General features: G+C 56.3%; 1 long non-coding RNA gene across 1 annotated transcript; it reads left to right on the top strand.

Moving 5' to 3' along the window:
• Nucleotides 1-1,208: 1,208 nt before the first annotated feature.
• Nucleotides 1,209-5,551, top strand: LOC123857207 (uncharacterized). Its single transcript, XR_006793810.3, has 5 exons — nt 1,209-1,297; nt 1,768-1,916; nt 2,959-3,060; nt 3,856-3,930; nt 5,045-5,551. It is a non-coding gene; the product is annotated as an uncharacterized LOC123857207 (long non-coding RNA).
• Nucleotides 5,552-6,532: the final 981 nt, after the last annotated feature.

Here is a 6,532-nt window from a genome sequence, read left to right on the forward strand (position 1 = left end):
ACTTTAGGGCCTATTGCCTCTCCCCTGATGGTCTGTGGTAGCACTTGGCCTGCTCTACCTCCAGCCTTGTCTGTCCTCCCCCTCCCCTGTAGGCGGCAGACTCTCCATAAAGGAGCATATCATGACGCCCCTCCCTTGCCTATAGCCTTCCAGGGCTCCCTTGTGCCCTGAGCATACATTCTAAGCTCCTTGTCCTGAACTACAAGCACCCCCGCCCCATACACACACAAACACACACACACACACATCTTTACTCCCCACACCTCTCCTAGGCTTCCTGGGCTGCTTTCATTTCCTTAAATGGCCCCCTACATTTTCCTCTGCTTGAGATAGCCTTCAGCTCCCACAGCCCCAATCGGTGCAGGCCCCTCTGCAGATTCTGCAGGCTGGGGACAGATACGGATTCCTTGGGGACCCTTTCCCCCTCCCACAGGACCACACCAGTTGTTGCCTGTTTATCTGGCTTCCCCACTGGACCTCGAGCTCCTAAGAAGAGAATGTTTGTGGGACTCGCTGTTCTCTGGTGTGCCTGGTGTGGAGCAGGTCCCAAATTCCTGGGGCTTCAGGGGCAGGAGATAGAAGGTCTTTGACTGGTGGGGGTGGGGTGCCTTCCCCCCCCGCCCATCTCCCAGTTCCCTGCGTCCCCAGAGGCTGGAGGAGGCCATGTGGTGAGGAGAGACAATTGCCACCACAACCCAGCCCAAAGGTGTGAGGGGTAACAGGTGCAGTTGGGGGAGGCCCTGGGAGGTCTGGCCGGCTCTGAGGTTGCCTCCAGGTCCAGCAGGGATAGAGGGTGAGGCTGGCAAGCAGGAGCCAGAATCCAAACCTTAGGTCTGGGTAGGAAGGAGCCACCTCGGGGGGGTTGGGGTGGGGGTGGCGGCTGGGGGGCCTGGATGAGGAGCACCCGTGACTTCGGACTCTGCATCCATTTTGCCCTTTCTCCCAGTTTCTCTGTTTATCTTTCCAGCTAGACCCGCCTGGGGCTATTTCTGCTTCCTCCTTGTTCAGCTGCTTGAGCAGCCTTGTGGCTTTAATTGGCCCATTTTCTGCATGCTGGAAAGATATTTCCCTCCTTGTCCCACTGCCCGCCCCCCACCACCCAGGAGACCTGAGAGTAAAAGCTAGAAGTGAGGCTAATTATGGAGAGAAAGGCGGACAGAGACAGCCCAGGAGAGGGAAAAGGGGGTGGAGACAGAGACAGAGAGACAGGGACAGAGACAGACAGAGGCAGGGCTCAGCAGGCGACACAAAAGACGAGTGGGGGGCTGGAGAAACAAGACAGAAAGAAAGACAGGAGGTAAGAATGAGGGAAACACAGAAAGACAAAGGGACACAGAGAAGCAAACAGATGGATCTGTGTCCCTATTTGAGGGACAGGAAAAAGAGGCAGCCCCCAGGGTGAAGGAGCGCAGGGTCTCCAGGGAGGTGGGGGCTCCCGGCATTGAGGCCCCCAGCAAGCATCACGCTTCTCTGGGCCGGAGTGCGGGGTGGGGAAGACACAGCACAGTGTGTCCCATCTGCAGGAGACTGATGGTAAGGATGTCACGGTGCTTTGTCACAGGTGATGTCTTACAGAGGTGCGGAGGGAGGGAGTCATTAGTGGGAGGTGTGGGGCTTCACGGTGGCCGGCTCTCTTTCCTCTTGCATTTTAAATGAGTTAGGGTGGAGGTGGGCCAGACTTCCTGCCCTTCTTCGTTGTTGATTCCGGAAACAAACATTTACTGACCACTTTCTAACCGTGCCCCGCCTCCTCTCTGGGCTCTGCAGATACGAGGTGATGGAGGCACATTGCTGCCCTCCTGCTCAAGGCCCGGCTGACATCAGGGGGTTCATGTTTAAAGTCTACGGAATACACTGAAAGGAGAAGAAGCTGACCCAGCCACACCCACTATACCCTGGCATTTGCTGTAGCCAAGGTAGGTGGGAGGAGTCCAGCAGAGGGAGTCCCGATCTCCACCTGGGGCAATCAGGGACAGCTTCTCAGAGGAGGCAACACAGGAGAAAGCCTTGCAGGCTTCCCAGAGTGGAGAAGGCAGGGAAGAAGTTCCAGGCAGAGGGATCAGCCTATGCAAAATGCAGGGACATGGGGAGGAGAGCTATTCAGGAAATGGAGGGTGAGGGTGGGGGAAAGAGGGAGATGAGGCTGGGCAGGTAGGCAGGGGCTGGATTGTGGGGACCTTGAATGCCTGACTAGGAGTTGAGGCCAATGGGTGATGGTGTCCAGCAAAAGAATAGCATGATCAAATCTGAGTTTTCTCCTAGAAACCCCGCTGATATAAGCCGGGGCAGGAGCAGGGGGCCCTGGGGCTGGGAGAGCGTGAGGAGGCTTTGGCAAAGGTCCGAGGGCCTGGATCAGGGGAGGGAGGCCCATGGGTGAGTAGTCCTGCACTGGGCTGGCCACCCCAGAACCCATGGCCACAGAAGCCTAGAGAAGAGCCCTGTGCAAACTCTGAGACCAGCTCGTCCAGGGGTCTCAAACTCAGGGGCCCTCAGGGGCCCTCAGGGGCCATAGGAGATAGCTGGGGTGAAACTGTAGAAAATGGTGGGACCTGGGCAAACTGGGGTGCACCTTCAAATTGCAATTTTTTTAAAGATGTTTATTGAATACACTGCATGGGTGGGGGGGCAAGACAGCAAAGGAGAGACTGTCTGCCCAACTGCAAGTTTTTTGAAAATAAGATGTTAGTCAAAAGAAATGGCCGGCCAGATTGGTCCCTCTGTCATCACTAGGTTCTGACCTCACCCCTTCCCCACATTTCACAAGGAGGAAACTGAGGCCCAGGGTGGCCAAGAGACTTGTCCAAGTGTGAGCCCCTTGTAGTCATTATCCAGTTGGGTTAACACCCTCATTTCAAGGCGAGGAAACTGAGTCTCAGAGGGGTGAAGTAGTTGGCCCGAGATCACACAGCTGTGGGAGAAGGGGGACCGGGCCACTTCCTCAGGTAACATTCCTTTCAGGAAAATGACTCAGCCCCTTCCAGAACCAGCTCCGGCACCGAGGGAAGTGGAAACCCAGGAAGAACAAGGAACCGCTAATTGCCTGACGCAGACTAATTGTCGGTGAGAGGGGGAGGTGGGCCGAACAGAGGGTAAGAACCAGCGGGGGGACTATGAGGCGGCCCCAGGGGGACGCGCTCTGGTTCAGGGACTCAGCTGACCGAGACCCACAGCCGCCAACCAGCTGCTGGGCAGGGGGTCGGGGCCGGGGGTGGGCCGCTCCGCCTCCAAGGCCCAAATCACCCCAGCCTGGGGCCTGCTGAGCTGCTGATTATCTGCCAAGCTGGACTTCAGAGAATAATCATCACAACCAATAATAATGCCTCCCACCAGCTCTGAGCTTTTAATGTGTTCAGCTACTAGCGAGCAGCCTTGTCTCATTTGGAGAGAATGGGCAGTGGGGTTTGTAGCTGGTCCCAAGAACTGGAAAGTCCAACCGAGGTCAAAGACAGCCGCGTTTACCAACCTGAGCCTGTTTCCTCGACTCTAAAATGGAGACGTTGTTCTCTGCCCCTGCGTATCTTCTCAAGCCTCAACTTCCCCCTGGCACCTCTCCCACGCTCCCACCCCACCCCCAACCCACATCGTCATTACAATCCGGACCCACAGAACTGTTGGTCTACCTCTCTGAGGTCGATGCCTTTGTTCTGCATCAAATGCCAACCTGTTCCAGGCTCAGGTCTTCACCGTGAACTGCTCTTCATCCTACAAAACCCGATACCACCTTCTCTGTGAAGTCCTCCCGGATTATCTCTAGGCAGAGTTAATCACTCCCTTCTCCGGGCTGCCACTGATCTGTGTACATCATAGGAAGATATTCTATCTTCGCCTGTCTCTCTCCCTTTCCCCCGCATGTAGAGCTTCCTTGAGGCCAGGGAGACTGGACCTTATTTACCTCTGGATTCCCAAAGCCCAGCACAAGCCCAGCCCCCAGTAAGTACTCAAGAAATAGTTCTTGAATCCAGTGGTCCCACCAGCCTCATGGCTGGCATTTCCTGTGTCTGTTTCCTCCACAAGACTGAGAACCTCCCAAGGGCAGGTCTGAGCCCTGCTCATCTTCCCGTATGGGTTGGCAAGTAGGTGAACAAAAGCAAGTGCTTTGTTCATTGTGAAGCAAGATCGAAGGGAAAGGCAAGACAAAGGAAGAAATCCCTAGATGGAAAAGCAGACGAACGCATAGTTCAGAGTTTGTCCTTGAGGTGGTGGGTGTATCTGCCTGCTTGTCCGTGCGTGTACGTCTGCATTTGTGTACGTGGGTGTCATTTGTGGGACTGTGTGTGCGGGTGGGTCAGAGCGCGGCTGCGGCTTGCTCGTGAGGACACACGCATTACTGTGTGTGGTGTACGAGCATCACTGGACTATTGTGTGTGTTATTTGTCTAGAGTTTGTGGGTAAGTCGTGTGCATATAACCGTCCACGTGTCTATGGTTCGTGTGGAGGTGTGTGTCTCTATGTGTGAGTGTGTGGAGGTGTAGTGTTGCATCAGGGTTTAGACGATGAAGTAGGAGGGAGAAGAAAATACAGAACTTGTGGTGGTCAAATGCCAAGTGCAGAGAGCAAGAATGCGCAGGTGTTCCCGACAGAGACCTGTGTGCAGGCCCTGCAAGTCCCATCCCCAGCGTCAACTCCATTCGTTCATCCCTCACTCGCTGGTGAGCCCATGTGGACTCCGCTGGCCTCCGCGCTGGTTGCTCGGGACCTGACAGGCCCTCTCCTCCCAGGAATGCCCGTCCTCCTGGGGGAAGACAGACGGTAAACAGTCACAGAAGCGCGTGCACGATCAGCACCGCGACAGAGGGACCTGGGGGTGTGTGGGAGCACAAAGGAGGGACCCCTGTTACAGTTGGGAGGTCCGAGAGGTTTCCCAGAGGAGGAGCCATCCCGGCTGAGCCCCAGGACAATCGTCTGGCCTGGGATGGCTTTCCTGGGCAGCCACATGTGCTGAGGCCACCGTGGGCCTCCGCGCGGGGCTCCCTGCCCCTCGTCCCCGTGCTGGAACCCCCATCTTTGCTGTCCCCTGGCTCACTCTTGCTGTCCACCCTCCCAGCAGGCCCTGCGGAGAAGAGGACTGTGCTAACTAAGAAGAGGGAGAAGAAACCACGGCTGAGCAAATGGGGAAGGCTCCTGGTGCTTCCTCTCCTCAGCAGGCCTTGGGCCACGAATCCCTGCCTCTGGAGCCGTGGGTGCACGGGCGTGGATGTGTTTGTGTGTGTCCAGCCTAGCTATTAGCCTGGAGGCTCCTGGAAGGCAGAGGAACATCTGTCGTGGTCTCCCCCTGCCCTGACTCCCCAGCAGGGCCCAGGCGGCTGGAGGCTCAGGGGGGTCAGTCAGGCTGGACAGACTTGCAAATTTGACAGCCAGTGTGGACCAGAAGCCCAATGTGGTTGACAAGGGCAGCTGGTCAACAGACCAGACGCTGGGAGAGAAAATATCAGGCTTCTGTGACTGATATGATTTTAAATCCTTATTCACAGGCAGGCCTAGAATTCTTTTTTTTTTTTTTTAATTTCAGGAAAAAAAGCTTGATAGAATAAATGTGATGGTAGTACATGAACTAGAATCCTGGAGGCTTTCAGTTCCCCCCTCAGGGCCCTTGCCTCTTCCTGCATACCTACGATGCACCTGGCTCCGTGCGGCATCCGCAGAGCTGGGAGCTGGGAGCTGCAGCCCCTGGGGGGATACGGGAGTGGGGATGCCACTCAGGTCCCGGCCTGGGCTGCAGAGGAAGGGCAGGCTCTGTGCGCTTGCAGGAGAATCTGAAAGAGCTTCCCGGAGAAGGTAACATTCGAGCTGTGCTCTGAAGAAGGAAAGATGTTTCTGAGGAAGAGATCAGCATGTTCAAAGGCCCAGAGGCAGGACTGGGTACGCAGTTGGCAAGCAATAGTAAGTGGCACCCTTTGGCCCCAGTACAGGCTAGACCAGGGATGAAATGGTGCAGTGAACTCAAATGGGAGGACCTCGTGGCGGCTCTGGGCTCCAATCTTCCGTGACCTGCGGTGTGGCCTTGCTCCGTTCCCTTCTCCTCTGTGTGAGCTGGTTTGTGGCTGATGGAACCATAGAGCGGAAATGTGGCAGCCGAGACAGATGTGTGGCGCGCTCGTCCCAGCCTGCTGTGCCCGGAGGCCATTAGCTCCTGGGGAGCTTCCGTGCTGTCAGTTTTGAGGCTGCGTGATGTGGTGGGGAAGGGCCCAGGCTCCGGAGCCAGACTATATAGGTTCAAACCCCGGCTCAGCCCCATGCTAACTGAATCCTGGTACAAGGTCCCTAAGCTTTCTCCGCTGTGGAGAGAGCATGAACCCTTACCAGGGTGCTGTTGTGGGGGTTCAGTGAGCTCGTACCAGACATGGGGCCCCCTAGCCCTGACCCCCCACCCCGGTGTTTCTGCATTCAGTGCTCGAGGAAGCCATTGTCCATCGACTGTTGCTTTTCCTGATTTAACCGGCTCTCCCCACTGGAGATGGCGACAGCACGTGTGGGAGACGGGAAGTCCTTCCCAGGGTCTCAGTGATTTAGCAGAGCTGGAGTTCACTGTCCC

This window comes from Mirounga angustirostris, unplaced genomic scaffold (assembly GCF_029215605.1).
Source record: "Mirounga angustirostris isolate CCGP_5_RB_7025 unplaced genomic scaffold, mMirAng1.0.hap1 SCAF_13, whole genome shotgun sequence".
Classification (NCBI taxonomy): domain Eukaryota; kingdom Metazoa; phylum Chordata; class Mammalia; order Carnivora; family Phocidae; genus Mirounga; species Mirounga angustirostris.